Here is a 17,862-nt window from a genome sequence, read left to right as displayed (position 1 = left end):
CTCATCTGTAAAGTGGGGGGGAAACTTTCTCTACCATTTAGTAAGTATTTCCTATTGGCAGACACTATGCACTCTACAAATACTATCTTCTTTACTCTTTACCGCCATCCCAAGAGGTAGGTATTATGACTGGCTTGACAGATGAGGAAGATAAAGCTTAGAGAGATCACCATGCACGTCCAAGGTGTCACAGCTGGTAAGTATTAGGAATGGAACCGACAGTGAGTCTAACGTCAGGGTCCACAGCCTCAGACTGTGCAGCACTGCCTATCCAGCTGCCCTAAAACCACACAGTCGAATGCAGATGGGAATTTTCCATGCTTCAGTTCAAATACAGCTGACGAAGCACTGTCTTCCTCTATCACAGCAGGATCTACAAAAGGAAGTCCTCCCATTTGTTTTTCAGCGAACAAAAGACACAGGGCCTTTCTCTGGGTATTTGTTTGTTTTATTTGTTGGCATCCTAAACCTACAGACTGGGAAACATCATTCTCAGCCCCCGCAGGTCTCCAGCGAGCAGAACTATTATAAGGAACTGCCATTTGTCAGCTTTCCTCCGTACCCTGGACAGGGCAAGGGCATTGCCAAAATATGGTCCCTATTTCTGTGGACTGTCAGCGGCTGCAACCTTGGAATTCAACCTCTCCAGCTTATTAACACAACAAATTACTCACCACGAGAACTGCGGAGAGCATTCGCTTGGAAAAATGGTCTGTTTTTTATGAAGTGATTTAATTAGGAGCAATTTTCCCATCAGCTCGGTTGTCAGAGCATGGCTGAGACAGCCATTGAGATGAGTGTTCGGCCTGTGCCTTCCTGCTCTCTCCTTTCTGATTCCACCTTTTGGAGAAGGAGGAAAGTGAAACGACTTTAGGAAAACACCGTCAAGCTGGGAAAGGAGACAGATCAGGCCTGAGGGCTGTTTTGTAAGGTCTTCAGAGTCCACCATTTCAGGATGTGATTTGCCCATTTGTAGCATGATTCTCCCTCCGAGGATTTTTTAAAGACTTGCACATCTTGTGCGTCTCCCTTCTGCACCTTGCCCTTAGCCATGATCTCCCGCAGGCCTGGTGGCTGAGCAAACAAAATGAATTTCAAAGCATTCCTTGCTGGAAGTGTGTAACTCTGAAGGTTTGGGTGGGAGGGCTAGGGCATGGCTGAATTCAGTTCTTTGGTATCCACAGGCTGCAAGGTTTCTAAAATTGCATTAGAAATCTGATTTTTTTTTTTTTTAAGTGAAACAAGGTCTTGCTTTGTCACCCAGGCTGGAGTGCAGTGGCGTGATCACAGCTCACTGCAGCCTTGGCTCCCCAGGCTCAAGCGATTCTCTCGCAGTGGCGCCCCTACCCCCTGCCCAAGTAGTTGGGACTACAGGTATCTGCCACCATGCCCAACTAATTTTTGTGTTTTGGGTAGAGACAGGGTATCACCACGTTGCCCAGGCTGGTTTGAATTCCTGAGCTCAAGCAATCCTTCCGCCTCCCAAAGTGCTGGGATTATTGGTAGGGGCCACTGTGCCCACAGTGATTTTTTTTTAAAGCTTAATTTCCATCCTCAACCACTTGATTTTGACTTTTCATTGCATTCCCATCATATTTTCAGCTCTCAGATATACGGTATTTGACATGTGTGGATGCCTGTCATTCTGTATCATACCTGTGAGCCTTCTACCACACCTCCCAGATTAGGGTAATAAGCAGGTAAGAGTCCCCGATGCCAGTGGAATTGGCAATTTTTCTAGAAAAAGGGGGATAAAGTTGAAGTTTAGGATCAGTGACTAAATGTTTTGCAAAAAGGTATCGGTGTTGAGACAATCAGAGAGCCCAGTGAGTCTAGTGTGGAAAGAGTTCATGGAGACAGTGAGTTTTTGAACACGGTCTGAAAACTCACAACAGATTTGTGGCTCCCTTTATGCACATGTAATGTTTTTTTCCCTAAGAAAACCAAATAGTCACAAATTCTTTCTACCCACTTACAAAAAGTGACAGCAGAAATGTAATCTTTCCAAGGGAAATAGTTTTTCAGTGTTGTATGAAAGCCTCATTTGGTGTATGGTTAGGATGGCATACAAGCAATTCTGTGATCCACAGCAGTGTTTACAAATGCTAGTAAGACCTCGTAGTGAGTTTGTGGGGCATGACTAGCACTTTTTAAATGGAAATAATCAAACAGAAAAGGACAGAATAAAAAGCACCAGTTTGAAAATTATAGGTGTAATCTTACACACACACCGTGTACCAGCATAAAAGGTAGTTCTTACCAGTGGTTCATGGGGCTCAAAATGTGGCATCAGAAGATCTAGGTCCCAGTTTTGTTTCTTCCATTAACTAACAATGTGACTTGGGCAAGTACTTAATTTCTCTTCTTTACTTAATTTATCTTCTTTAAGCATCTCTTTCATCACCTGCGCAATGAAGGCTGAGGTAACTATTTAAGCTCCTATGAGGCTATGAAATATAAGAAATGTAAATACATCCCTGCAAAGCTGTACCACATCCCCAAGTTAACTAAAATGAGTCGAAGGTGTTTTGAATTTCCTGCGTCGTTGCTTCTCCAATGATATCTGGGTGGCTACTCAATACTCAACAGAGATAAGCCCTTTGATCCATGTAGCCATCTTGTCAAAGGACTTTAAGTTTATTGCAGTCTTTATGAAAAGGATATTTCAAGTCCTAACGAATTTCAGAAGCAAGTACGTCAAAGACAAAGCTGTGGAACAATAACGTGCTGCGTGGTCCATGCATCTCCGCCACCAGCCCCTCCTCTCACTGAAAACAGGAAATGCAATAAGAAATACAAAGCTTGGTGCAGCTGGAGATTGTACCTTGTGAGAGTGAAAGCACAGCTCTCTCTGATGTTTCTCATTCAAATGGAATGTCACCTGCTGCCTTCTAGAACAAAAAGTTCCCTTCACATGTTCTGTATCATAACTATGCCTTCTTTGCAATTGAACAAAGGTCTGACTTTTATCACAGATGGCCACTCTTTAGGCATCAAATGTAATCTGTCAGAAACTTGCTCTGTGGACCAGTCCTAGTCTGAGTCAAGGCTTCCCTGCAAAGTCACAACACTCAATTTTCACAGGAATGCATTTCAGATGGCCCACCAATTTTCTGCATATCCTACACATATTATGTTGGAATGTCCTTGAACTTGGTCTACTCTTGCATCTGAAATTTGGATGTAATAGAACTTAAGCCTTGATAATGGATAATAGCATGATTATAGCAATTACTGTAATGCTTTATAATTATGCATTTATGTGTATGTCTCTTTCATTATATTGTGAACACTTTGAGGTCTAGGATTTAGTCATGTATATCATTAAATTCCTCAGCAAGAGCATCTCCTGACCTATTCTAGCCTCTAAATAAATTCTGTTGAGGTTCAACTTATCACCGAAGGAGAGAAGAAAAGATGTTTAAAACAAAAAAAAAAAAACAATTGGAGTTATACGGGGGATCTTACATTTAAATGAATTGTTTGTGTAGTATCAAAAAAGATCCAATTCTCACCTAAAGGGATTATTGTTATTTAAAAGAATGCTGAAGATCATCTACACCCAGGGTTGGCAAACTATGGCCTGTGGGTCAAAACCAGCCCACTGCCTGTTTGCCTGTTTTTGTAAATAAAGTTTTATTGGAACACAGCCACACATTGCCTATAGCTGCTGTTGTATGACAGCTGCAGGATTGAGTAGTTGTGACAGAAACGGTATTGCCCATAGAGCCTGTTTACTAGCTGGCCTTTTACTCAGAAAGTTTGCTGACCCCCAGTCTAGAGTACCACTCTCATTTGACATAAAAGGAAATTGAGGCCAGGGAGAGGAAAGGACTTTCTCAGGCTCATTAACAGCACAGCTGAGACTATACCCTAGGTTTCACCTTTCAGTTTCTCTTTTTGAATATTCCTGTTTCTTCCCTGGAATAGCAAACTCTCACATTGAAGATGTGATTCAGGGGGAGCTAGGAAACTGTCCTCATGTTTTTCTGCTTAGCTAAGAAAATATACGTGAACTTCCTCTCAGAGCTGGTGGGTGATGTTCTTTTATTACATCTATGTTCCTTTTAAAGAGTGACAGTGTCTCAGCTTGAACCTCAACTTTATTTACCTTGGATCCAGACACCTCTAAGCATGTTTGAAGAATCCTGGCTTGGGTTCCTCTAAGAGGCCTTTCTTGTGAGTCTCCCAGGGGAGTTCACCTGAAGGGGCAAAGGGTAGAGTTGCACAAATCTGGGTCCATGTAAGAGAAGCAGAGAAACTCAGATGGTGCTAAGGGCACCTGCCTGAGTCCTAGGCAGAAAGGGCTGCCATAAGGAGAGAACTGAGTTGTTCCATAGAGCCTGGCAGGGGCATGGAGGGCATCAGACAGCACAGGGCACTTGTGGCCCTGGTACCAGTGGCTTTGACATCATGAGTGGTATGTGCACAGGAGCATGTGATCTCTGGAATGGAGCTCTTCACAGAAATTCAGGGCAGAACTAGAGAGAAATGATGATATTAGTGATATGTACCAGAGGTCTGTGCTATGTGCCCATGTGGAGTGCTCCTTGGGGTACCCTAGAACCAGCAGGGACAAAAAGGCAGGGGCTGGAGGGTTCATAGCAGCAAATGAGGCTGAACCCAATAAATGCTCTCCTTTTTTTTTTTTTTTGAGACAGAGTGTTGTTCTGTCACCAGGCGCCAGGCTGAAGTGCAGTGGCGCAATCTCAGCTCACTACAATCTCTGCCTCCTGGGTTCAAGCAATCGCCTGCCTCAGCCTCCCTAGTAGCTGGGACTACAGGCGCAGGCCACCACACCCAGCTCATTTTTGTATTTTTTAGTAGAGACGGGGTTTCACCATGTGGACCAGGATAGTCTCGATCTCTTGGCCTCATGATCCGCCCATCTTGGCCTCCCAAAGTGCTGGGATTACAGGTGTGAGCCACCACACCCTGCCAATGCTCTCTTTTTTAAAATCCTGGGTTAGTATATCAGGTGACAGTAACAGTTATAAGTGTTAATCCTCTCATTTGCCTCTCCCAGTTTTAGAATGTCATAGAGGTGAATTTGAGTTCTTCCCAAGCTGTATCATCTGAGGTGGACAGTAAAGCCTCCAAAGCTCCACTGCTGAGTTTATTAATCCTGGTTCAATAGGGCAGGGAGATTCTCCAAGTCATTCAACAAGCAATTTGCTCACTATCAGATACCGCTTGTCTATAAATACAGCCCACGGAGTTGATGCTATTGGCACAGCCAACCTAAACTTGAGTGTGATCCAGAGAAATGGCTTCTGGCCTGTGAAGGAAAAAGCAAAAGAAAACAAACACTTGTTTAACAACAATTTAATTCCCTTCCTCATAGGCAAGACTGGCTTAAAAATCTGGGACTTAAACTGGTAGACAAGGAGAGGGAAGTCTGCTCATCCCAGGTAGGTGGTTATTTCTACCTTTCACCTAAAGAATGTGGATGGAAATCTCAGGGGAGGAAAAGGAGGCAGGGTTTGCAGGGTGGATTAGCTCACTCTGAAAACCGTTTTCTGGGTTTATGGGTGATCATGCATCGTGGCTTTATTTATCGGCAAGTGGTATCTTACCAAGAGTGATGACCGTATGGTGCACTGCATACCCTGCCTACTTTTCCTTCCCTGACATTTCCATCCAAACTCGCAGAAGCCAATGACAGGGTTAATACTTGTAACTGCTACTGTCACCTGCTATACCAGCCCAGAATTTTTTGAAAGAGAGCGAGAGAGTGAGACAGTGCATTTCTCTGGTTCCAATTACTCATGATTAGGGGCCAGACTCTGTAAAATCAGATGTTAACTTGAGAAGATTGCTACATTGCAAATGACTCTTGTTCAGTAGAAAGGCAAATGAATTCTGTCAAATAGAAAACATAACCCCCCTCTATGGGTGGGATTTGACGGTGTGCTGTCTCACAGAAAGTTCTCCACTCCCAGACGTGGGTCCTTCGACTTCCTGCCTCAAAAGCGTAGCAGCAGGTATCGTGGGAAGGTGAAGAGCCTGCTTAGAATGACCCTTCCAAGCCGGTCCACCTCGCAGCCTTCCTGGGATACAAGGCTGGCATGACCCACATCGTGCAGGAAGTCCACAGGCCAGGATCCAAGGTGAACAAGAAGGAGGTGGTGGAGGCTGCAACCACTGTGGAGACGCCACCCACGGTGGTTGTGGGCATTGTGGGCCACATGGAAACCCCTCGAGGCCTCTGGACCTTCAAGACTGTCTTCGCTGAGCACATAAGCAATGAGTACAAGAGGTGTTTCTATAAGAACTGACATAAATCTAAGAAGGCCTTCACCAAGTACTGCAAGAAATGGCAGGATGAGGATGGCAAGAAGCAGCTGGAGAAGGACTTCAGCAGCATGAAGAAGTAAGGCCCAGTCATCCGCGTCATTGCCCACACCCAGATGCATCTGCTTCCTCTGGGCCAGAAGAAGGCCCACCTGATGGAGATCCAGGTGAACGGAGGCATTGTGGCTGAGAAACTGGACTGGGCCCTCAAGAGGCTGCAGCAGCAGGTACCTGTGAACCAATTGTTTGGGCAGGATGAGATGATCAATGTCATTGGGGTGACCAAGGGCAAAGGCTACAAAGGGGTCACCTGTCATTGGCACATCAAGAAGCTGCCCTGCAAGACCCACCAAGGCCTGCACTAGGTGGCCTGTGTTGCGGCATGGCATCCCGCCCGTGTGGCCTTCTCTGTGGCACACGCTGGGCAGAAAGTCTACCATCACCACACTGAGATCAACAAGAAGATCTATAAGATCGGCCAGGGCTACCTTATCAAGGATGCAAACTGATCAAGAACAGTGCCCCCACTGACTAAGACCTGTCTGACAAGAGCATCAACCCTCTGGGTGGCTTTGTTCCCTATGGTGAAGTGACCAATGACTTTGTCATGCTGAAAGACTGTGTGGTGGGAACCAAGACGCGAGTCCTCAGCCTCTGCAAGTCCTTGCTGGTGCAGACCAGACGGTGGGCTCTGGAGAATATGGATCTTAAGTTCATTGACACTACCTCCAAGTTTGGCCATGGCCACTTCCAGACCATGGAGAAGAAAACATTCACGGGACCACTCAAGAAAGACCGAATTGCAAAGGAAGCAGGAGCTTAACGCCAGGAACAGATTTTGCAGGTGGGGTCTCCATAAAAGTTATTTTTCACTGAAAAAAAGAAAAGAAAAGAAAACATAACCTCAAAGGGTCTGATCTTATTGCTGTGTAGGACATTAAGCAGTTTTGCCCAGCTTTGCAAACCCACTTCTTCATCCTTACTTTCAATGATCATAGAAAACAGTCTCCTGTATTCTCCTTTGACTTGCATTTGTCTTCCTGCCTGTTCCCTCACTAACCAGTTAGATCAATCTTCGACTAGATCTGTATGTGCATCACGCTTTTAACATTGAATAGCAACCCCCTTCTCCAAACTTCTCTGTGGGCTTCTCTGTTTATAATTATCCATCTTATTCTCTAAGCATCATAATGAATTGGACCCATCTGGCTTTCATTTCTTAGCTGGCAGATTAAACAAAAGTCTCTTTGTTTTATTTTTTTTTTAAAAAAAGAAAATTCCTTTCATGTCTACCTTAAGCCCATTCACTTCAACAAGTTGCTTAGTGACCTTTTGGGCCCAGCATTGTGCTGGTTACGCCATAAATCATAGAAGAAAGATCATAGCGCCTGTCCTTAAGTATCTTACAGACCAAGTGGAAAGATGCATCATGTGCATTTTTAATAACAGTCATCTGTTTTGAGACATTGCCATGGCATGTGCAGACCTGTTAGCTACCTCGAGCTCTAAGGCTAATCTGATTTTATTCCGGGAAATAGAAAAAAAAAGTAGCAAGAAGGATGACTGTAGCTGTAACAAGTTTCAGCCTCTGTTGGCTCCCACCCAAACTAATCGGCCTGGGAGATTGATTTCCCCTCCAGCCAGCATCTTGTTCAGCATTTCTGCTCATCATGCTTCTGGCATTGCTTCCTCAGAGGACTGTCCATCATTCCTAAACGATCTCTGGTTCTCTTGATAAATCAGCAGACAGATGCTGGGGATGCAGAATGGAAATTCAAAAATATACCTGATTTGCAGACTCACTCGCTCCTTCTTGTTACCCTGGCTTTTCTCACCAGAGAGCACCATCAGGCAGTCTGGCAGTGAATTGGGAGGGGTGTGTGTGTGTGTGTGTGTGTGTGTGTGTGTGTGTGTGGTGTGATGTGATGTGTTGAGGGTAAGGGTGGGAGTAAAAGGGAGAAGATTAGATTCCTGGGATGAGTTTGAGGGGAGAAAGCTTCCAAGCAGGGGTCCTCTAACCTCTCTGAATTCTTATAGGCCCATCTTTTTTTTTTTTGAGACCGGGTCTTGCCCTGCCACGCAGGCTGGAGTGCAGTGACACCATTTTGGCTCACTGCAACCTCCACCTCCCGGGTTCCTGCAATTATCCTGCCTCAGCCTCCCAAGTAGCTGGGACTACAGGTGTGTGCCACCATGCCCAGCTAAGTTTTTGTATTTTAGTAGAGATGGGGTTTCACCATGTTGGCCAGGCTGGTCTCGAACTCCTGAGCTCAGACAATCCGCCTGCCTTGACCTCCCAAAGTCCTGAGGTTACAAGCGAGAGCCACCACACCTGGCCATAGGCCCATCTTTGAGGGATGTTTTGGAGAATGATGTGGATTTTACTGTCTTTTCAAGGTTGGAAACAAAGGACAGTGTGTCTCATGTTAATATAAAGATAGAGGAGGAAAGAGCAGGCTTCGGTGCCCACACTTCATTTGGATAAAAGGCTGAGAACTTGGGGGTGAGATGGGGAGGGAATGGCCACACTTTTGCTAAAGTACTTTATAAATGAAACCCAGCTGAGGGTCTCCCAGGCCCTTCAGATCCAGATAAAGTTTGTTTGAACTGTCTGGACTGTGGAAAAGCTACAGCCCTCTTCCATATTTCTGTGAATTATTAAGGGATCTATATGATCTTATTAGCTCTGGCTCCAACTTTCTGCTCCAGCTGAGTTCTTGGTCTCCGCCCTATTGCTTGTGGTTGTTCCTTTATTTTCACTCTGGCTTTAACCCAAACATGAAAGAACTTGGCCCTCTTTCCTTGCTTTCCACAAGATAACCATTCACACATGGAAATGAAGGAGATTTCCATGCAGCAGCATAAGCTATTTTAAATGGCACAGCGGATATTCCTCTTCTTAAAAGTCTTTTGGCCACCCTGCCTTCTTGCTCTGCCATCCCCCAGATCTTCTTGTTCTTTTGTGCAAAGGCAGCGTGTTCTAACAGTTAGGAGCATGAGGGTTTCCCGCTGCAGTTCCTATCCTAGTCTCACTGTCACTCGCTGTGTACCTAAGGTAAGTCATTTCGCCTATCCATGCCTCGATCTTCTCGTCCGTAAAATGGATTTAGTAGCTCGCCTATCTCATAAAGTAGTTGTGAGAATCAAAGGAGATATATATTGCCAATAAGCTCATTAAAAGATGCTTGCCACCATTCGTTATCAGGGAAATAGAAATCAAAATCACGATGAGATACCACCACCACTAGGGTGGCCAGAATAAAAAATTCAGATAATAGCAAGTATTGGTGAGGATGTGAAGAAATCAGAACCCTCATACATGGCTGATGGAAATGTAAAATGGTGCAGCTGCTTTGAAAAAGTTTGGCAAGTTCTCAAATAGTTAAACATAGAGTTACTACAGAATTCAGCGATTCTGGACGGGCGTGGTGGCTCACGCCTATAATCCTAGCACTTTGGGAGGCCGAGGTGGGCAGATCACAAGGTTAGGAGATCGAGACCATCCTGGCTAACACGGTGAAATCCCGTCTCTACTAAAAAAGTACAAAAAAATTAGCCATGCATGGTGGAACGCACTTGTAGTCCCAGTTACTCGGGAGGCTGAGGGAGGAGAATCGCTTGAACTTGGGAGGCAGAGGTTGCAGTGAGCTGAGATCTCACACCAGTGCACTCCAGCCTGGGTGACAGGGCGACACTCTGTCTCAAAAAAAAAAAAAAAGAACTCAATGATTCCACTCTTATATTCCCAAAAGAAATGAAAACAATGTCCACACACAAAAACATGTGCCTGGATGTTGACAGCAGCATTATTCATTATAGCCAAGTGGAACAACCTAATGTCCATCACCTGACAAACGGAGAAACAAAATGTGTTAAATTCATACAGTGGAGTATTACTCAACTGCAAAAAAGACCAACGTGCTGACATAAGCTATAATCACATGGAAGAATCCTGAAAACAAAGAAGTCAGTCATAACAGACCACATGCTACATCATTCTATCCATGTGAAAAAGAAAGAGAGAAATCTAGAGAAAGTAGATGAGCGATTGCTCAGGACTGAGGCATGGGGTGTGGGGAAGAGGATAGTGGTAGCTAAGGCTCATGGGGTTTCTTTTTGAGGTGATGAAAATGTTCTAAAAATTAACTGCGGTATTGTTTGTACATATCTGTGACTACTCCGGAAGCTATTGATTGTACCCTTTATATGGGTAAATTGTATGGTATGTGAATTATATCTCAACAACCTTTTTTTAAAAAAGAGGAAATGTATATTTATATTTATAACAGTGCCTATCACATAGAAAAGCTCAGGGACCTGAGAGGAAACAGATGGCACATTGACATGAGTTATTAAAGAGAGATTAATGAAGCGTCTATTCACAAAGGTGTGGGCAGGATCAGGGGAAATGTACAAGAGATGCTGGAGTGTCCCAGGGCAAAGGGAGGAATCCAGAGACTGGGCTGTAGTAGAGAGAGTGGCGCAGCAGGAGCTGTGGTTTTCATAGAGACAGCAGCCACCAACCACCTGCAACCCAGCAGGGAGACCTGGGAGAACCAAGGCCTCCATGTGATCACACGTCATTTGCTGGGGCTCCTCTTGGCTGGACCCATCCAAGAGCTCAAGGAGCCATCGAGGAGCCTAGAGATGCCTCCTGGGGCAGAAGCTATTAGTATTATGTGCACCAGCTTAGTTTTCCTTTATTTTGTCACATCTTAACAGCCCCACCTTAGGGCCAGTCTTCTAGGACCACGCTTTTCCCACCAAATGGTCCAATAAGGTAGGTTCTTAACTAAGAGGTTTGGGTAGTTTTCTGTAGCAAAATATTTGCAGCTTCCTGTAAATATGCCCTACAGACTCTCTCCTAGAGTGATTGGAGAAAGAAAAGTAAAACATCAGAATGCTTTCCCCAGGCTATCCACAGAGGGTGGGAGTGGGTGGAAGGGAACGAACAGGGCTGAAGTGTGGGGTACCATCCTTTTGCAGCCCACGTGTAGGAAGTACCAAGTATGTAGGCAGATAAACAGATTGTCAGCTTCCCCTTCCTTCCCACACCTCCACAGACTTGTGTTTCTTCCTTCCCAATGTAATTTCCTCCTGGAAGTGTGGCCTCCTTTCTCAGTGGCCTTTTTTCGACAGATTGGTGAATCTATATTTGGATTAAAGTCTGGGCAAAAAGGGGGCATTACTACATGTTATAAGCTAAATTAGTGCTTCCCCTAAGTCCTTATCTTGAGTTCCTAACCCCCTGTAGTTTAGAGTGTGACTGTATTTGGAGATACGGTCTTTAAAAAGATAATTAAGGTGGGCTGGGCTCGGTGGCTCATGCCTGTCATCCCAGCACTTTGGGAGGCCAAGACAGGGGGATCACTTGAGGTCAGGAGTTCAAGACCAGCCTGAGAAACATGGTGAAATCCCGTCTCTACTAAAAATACAACAATTCACTGGGTGTGATGGCGGGTGCCAGCTACTTGGGAGGCTGAGGCAGGAGAATCCCTTGAACCCGGGAGAAGAAGGTTGCAGTGAGCTGAGATCACACCATTCCATTGCACTCTAGCCTGGGCAACAGTGTGAGAATGTCTCAAAAAAAAAAAAAAAAAAATGTTGATTAAGGTAAAATGAGATCATTAGGCTGGGTCTGATCTGCATCCTTATAAGAAGAGAAGGACACAGACGGACAGACAGAGGAAAGACCACGGGAAGGCACAGGGAGACCTCAGAAGAAATCACCCCGTCTAACACCTTGATCTTGGACTTTCAGCTTCCAGAATTAAAAACAGATTTCGGTTATTTACTTATTGTTTTTTGAGACAGGGTCTCACTCTCTCACTCAGGCTGGAGTACAGCCTCCATCTCCCAGGCTCACTGCAGCCTCGATCTCCCAGACTCAAGCAATCCTCCTGCCTCAGCCTCTCACATACCTGGGACTACAGGCATGTATCATCATGCCCAACTAATTTTATAAAATTATTTTTTGGAGAGACAGGATCTCACTTTGTTGTCCAGGCTGGTCTCAAACTCCTAGGCTCAAATGATCCTTCTGCCTTGGCCTCCCAAAGTGCTGGGATTATAGGCATGAGCCACCATGCCCAGCCAAATTTTGGATTTTGAAGCCACTCAGTCTGTTGTGCCTTGTTATGGCAACCCTAGCAAACTAACACATTGCTCCTTGTAGGATATCAGTTGCCCACCTTTCTCTCACAACTCATGGCTTTACAAGGTTGAGAGCAAGGTCCCTTGAATCCCACTTGGGGTTTTGCTTCCCAGCTCTGCCCTATTGTTTACTCATAAGAAGAACGTCTGGGATGCTGTGCTAATGTTTTGATCCAAGTATATATTCTTCCTAAAGCTTAGGAGTGTAAGCAGTATCACCTTTCATTTATTTCTTTAAAACAGATAGAATCTGCTCTAAATCTCATCCCTCCTAACTGACCGGAAACTCAATTTCATTCATACCTCCAGCTCCTGCTTCCAGATTTGTGCAAAAGTCCTGGACATCTTATAGAGGCTACAACATTCAGGGATGGCCTTCTGACCTGAACTTCAGTTACTCTGGTCTCTTTTCTTTAGAGTAGGTAGCTAGTCAGACATGAGCAGGGCAGGATAGGCACCCCTGCACCTTCCGGCTACCACCCGGCCACCCACACCCCTACACCCCCACACCCCCACACCCCAGGAATGTTAGGCAACTATCAGGTGATGGTCAGGCAACTGTTAAACTGTCTCATTAAAATAATGATTGGTTTCAGCCAGTGCCAGGGAAAGGCAGTCTTCCAGCAAACAGAAGCACCTGAAACTGGTGATCAGCAGCTTTCTGATCCAAGGAGTTGGGTGAGTGGACTCAAGGATGCATGTTACGAGGCAACGTGGTGAAGCATAACTGGTATATGACCTTTAGAGACATTTGACTGGCAAGGGAAGAACGTCTCAAGAGAACATTCGCACAATTCCAGTAAATACACTGTGTGTTCTCCGCTCCCGAACGCTAGCAGGCCACTGTGCATGTGGACAGCCCACCCCGAGGGAAGAATCACAGGATAAGGGACGCAAATATGCCAGCATGCCGGCATCTAAAACCCTGCGCACCTGATCTCTCAAGTTGCCCTCTTGGGCCTCTTCCAAGTGTACTTTCCTCCCTTTCACTCCTGCGCTAAAGCTTTTTAATAATCTTTCACACCTGCTGTAAAACTTGCCTTGGTATCTCCCTCTGCCTTATGCCCCTTTGTGGAATTATTTCTTCTGAGAAGGCAAGAATTGAGGTTGCTGCAAACCATTAGAGATTTGCTGCCATTAACATGTTTACTTGTTTATTTCCCAAACTTCTATGAGTGCTTAAAGGAGCAGTGTCATTGCTTTTGTTCCATGCTTGGACAGGAAGGTCTTTGCAATACCCTTCTCTCCTGTTCTAGAAGAACCCTCAAAATTCTTTTCCTTTGGATACTTCTGTTTCCCCCTCCTCCACCCTAGCTTCAATGTCCTCTACTTACATGACAAGCCAACAAAGTTCCCCTGGCCTGGAAAGTGCTGTTTACTTATCTCCCAAAGCTCCCCAAGACGAGGAATACAAGGCCTGGTTAACTTCTTGGTGGCAATTTGCAGGAACATTTACAGCGATAAAAATAGAGCCAAAATTAGTACCTTCACAAGCCACCCTGCTTTGTTTTGATGGAGTATAGGGAAGCCACTACACTCTCCAAGCCAGATTTCTGAGGCAGAACAGCTGGAATTGTCACAGATGGGGCAAGAAGAGCTCAGCTGGCATTTCCTCTGAGTTCAGGTTCCTGTGGGGAACAAAGGCAGCTCTACAGATGACGGCTGCTGGCTCCGATTCCTTTCCGTGCCCAAGACTCTTGAGCAGCTTTTCTCGACCCGGGAGTTCAGTCAGTGCAGCCAGATTTAGCTTTCTCTGCAGGTTCCATAACAGAGAGAACAAAACCGGGGTATCTCCCTGCCCACCCCCAGGGGCTGGGAAGAACTCTGTGACAGGTGTTACACAGTCATTCCCCTCCCGTCGACGGCTCCTCACCCAGCTGCGGCTGGAGCTGGAAAGGGAAACAAATCAAAAACTTGAATTCCAGGGTGCAGGGCAGCCACTTTCTGAGAAATGATTAGGACCCCAGGGAGGAGCTGTACTCAGACTGAGCATCTCATTAAGAAGGATGAATCTGCTACTGTGGTGCTGGAGCCGGGGTGATGTGGGTGGCCAGCGGCTCACTGCGGTTACCGAGGATCAGGTGACCTCACTCAGTCTCCGCATGTCCTTCATGTGCAAAATGCCTTCATTTAAGTGGCTTCCAGAAATCCAGCCTTTTGCAGGAAGGCTTCTTAAGCCTTTTAGGAAAAAACAAACAAATCAAAGAACTAGTACCCCTCCTGCTAGAAAATTTAGATTTTCCCTCCTATCAGCCTTCATCCCTGCCTCTAAGACAGACGGGGACATGCACAGTCATGAGCACATGGGCATGTGCACACACAAATACACACTTCCCAGGTGAATGTTTCATTTTGTTTGGAAGTTTGTTCCTTTGTCCCCATCTAGAGGTGCCAGGATGCCCGTCCCCTTTCTCCCCACTCTCGGTGGCCCCCACTGAGGATCTCCCACTCACAAACCAACGTATCTGGTAGTTGTTTGGGGTCATAGTGTCGGTTTTCCTCTTCAGTATTTTTGAGGAGTTTGCTTGAGGGTGGGACAAAGGTGTGCAGAATGGAACAAAAAGATGTGAGTGAATGTCCTCAGCCTCATAGGTGCATTTAGACAACCAGTGGGAAGGAGAGTCGAGAGGAGGGCACAATTAAAGCTAATAGTGAGCTGTGATGATTTCACAGAGACTATCAGGAAGGGAGCTTGGAGAGAGGAATACTTTCAGCTGGGGAGAAGTAGTGACCGGGCATTCCGGGCAAGGAAACAGGATAGTCAAAGATCACAGTTATCTGACCCTGTTTTATTCTCTTCCAACATTCAGCACCATCTGAAATTGTACTTTTATCTAGCTTCTAATTGTTTCTTTTCTGTCTACGAGTGCAAAATGTATGAGTGCCTCATTCATTGCTGTGTCCTAAGTGCCTAAAATAATTCTGGGCACATCATGGGTGCTCAGCACATATTCACAGACTGGATAAATCAATGGTCAGTCCAAGGAAAAGGGAGAAGAAAACTTTTCTTCTTTTTTAACATATCCACATATGTTTCATCTCATCCTTATAATACCATTCAAGAAAAACATAATCATCTCTACCTTACAAATAAGGAAACTGAGGTAAGCAAAGGTAAGTAACTTACCAAAGGTCACACTCCCAGTAAAAGGTAAAACTGGGACTAGTAGCCTAGGTTATCAGTTTGTAAAATGTAGATTTTGCCAGGAAGAGACGAATGAAGGCCTGGACTAAGCGAAGCTGTGGGGAGGAAGTTAGAGAGGTGAGCTCATGTTTGAGGCCGTGGGTTGATAAAACTGACAAGACTCAAGCCCAGATGGAAAGGGAGAAATCCCTTCGCAGACTCATCTCCATCTGAGTGGCTGGTCTTGACCTCCCTCTCACTAGATTCAGTCACGTGGGGATTCAGAAAAATCATGTGGCATTGGCCACTAGGCAGTTGTTTAACTTTGGGACATCTGCCCAAAGTTCTTTGAGCATGTTCTTCCCCTGCTATATGGTGATAAGCAATCAGCTGGCTTTTTTTTTAGATGGAGTTTTGCTCTTGTTGCTCAGACTAGAGTGTAATGGCACGATCTCAGCTTACCGCAACCTCTGCCTCCTGGGTTCAAGCGATTCTCCTGCCTTAGCCTCCTGAGTTGCTGGGATTACAAGTGTGTGCCAACACGCCTGGCTAATTTTGTATTTTTAGTAGAGAAGGGGTTTATTCATGATGGTCAGGCTGGTCTCGAACTCCCAACCTCAGGTGATCCACCTACCTTGGCCTCCTGAATTGCTGGGATTACAGGCATGAGCCACCGTGCCCGGCCAACCAGCTGACTTTTAAGGGTTGTTGTGAGATAATGTACATAAAGCACCCAGGACAGGTCCTGGCCCACAGTAGGTGTTCCATAAATATTAATTCATTTACCTTTCCCCACGGTTTCCTGATGTCTTTTGGCTTGGGAAATACTGTTCCGAAGAGGAGGACCAAAGGGCAAGTGTGAGGACATTCATCCTGGCCTAGGTACGGGAGTGGATAGTCTCAAGAAAGGGGCAGCCTAGGATTGGGAGCAGTGAATGGGAAAGAAGGTAGGAGAGTACCCAGTAGAGAAATCTCCCTCTCTGTGAGAAAAACTCTAACCCCTCTGGAAAAAGGTTAGACAGGAAACCACAATTCTAAAGGGATTATGGCCAATCTCTTCTCTGCAGAAAGGTGCAGCCAGAGAGTGGTGATGGGAAGCCATGGGGCTGTTGGGCTTGGGCCTCATATTTGTAAATTTCATTGAGAATTGGGTTATGAATAACCAAATGAGGCTACTCATAGTTATTATAATTTAAGGGTTAGTTTTTAAGAAATTATTTGTGAGATTAAATACGCCATAGCCCCTATTGGAGATTTTCCATTTCTTAAAACGTAATTTCACTACTCCACAAAATTATGTCCTGAAATACACTATTATGAAATAATTTTAATAAGGTGTTAACTTATAAACAAATTCTATCACAGTTTTTTGTTAACTGTCTTTGAAGTTCTTAATTTCCTATGTGTGGAAGTTGTTAAAAAAAAAAAAAAAAAAAAAAAAAGGCCTGGGCCCCTGTGTCTTCTTCAGCTCTGAGAGCCACCAGGCACCAGCAGTGCAGCCCAAGGCCGGCACTCGAGGGCAGGTGCAGACCTCCTTACTGTACTTGTTTACAGCGCCACCTGGTGTTCATAGCGCACAAGCGTTCCTCACCCTTGAGTTGGAATTTGCTAAGTGAAAAAGATCCCTACAGCTGTTTTTCTGAAGCACTCTCTCAAAATCTCTTTTCTTTCACTTGAAGAGTATGAGGCATATAAGCAAGAATAATCCAAAATAAGAGTTAATTATCTAAGACTTTGCTAAGCTTTGTAACATGGAAGAGAAGGTCTGTATGTAATAAAGATTTATTGAGCATTTACTTCTGTGCCAGGTCCTGTTCTAAGTGCCCTGCATGGATTAGTAACTTAGTTATTACAACCCTGAAGACAGGTATTATGATGACCATCCCCATTTTACAGAGAGCAACTGAGGCACAGCGAGTTTAAGGAATTTGCCAAAAGTTACACAGCTAGAAAATATTAAAGCAAAAATTTGCACCTAAGGTAGCTTGGCTTCAGTGTCCACACATTCTTAATGCTGCTTCTCTGTGTATGTGTGTTTCAAGAAAAAAAATACTGACTTTTACTTGGACTGTCATTAAGAATTTAATTTCTCTAGGAAAAGCTCAATGGACCAAGGATAAACAGGGCAGCAAAGGAGTGAAAAATATGCCTTAAGTAATCCTGATACATGAGACATTATGCTTTTCAGGTGCTTCAATTCTCCTTCAGAATGTCATTTGGTGGCATCCAGAAGGATGGCACACAGAACAACTCAATGATTATAACAAACCTCCGCAAGAAAATATTATCAT

General features: G+C 44.9%; 1 pseudogene; it reads left to right on the top strand.

Moving 5' to 3' along the window:
- The first annotated feature begins 298 nt into the window (after positions 1-298).
- LOC108302127 lies at positions 299-7,162 on the top strand (annotated as a pseudogene).
- Positions 7,163-17,862: the final 10,700 nt, after the last annotated feature.

The sequence above is a fragment of the Cebus imitator genome, unplaced genomic scaffold, assembly GCF_001604975.1.
Source record: "Cebus imitator isolate Cc_AM_T3 unplaced genomic scaffold, Cebus_imitator-1.0 Scaffold38, whole genome shotgun sequence".
NCBI lineage: Eukaryota > Metazoa > Chordata > Mammalia > Primates > Cebidae > Cebus > Cebus imitator.
Note: the sequence above shows the minus strand (reverse complement) of the source record. Positions and strands in the feature narration are given on the sequence as shown.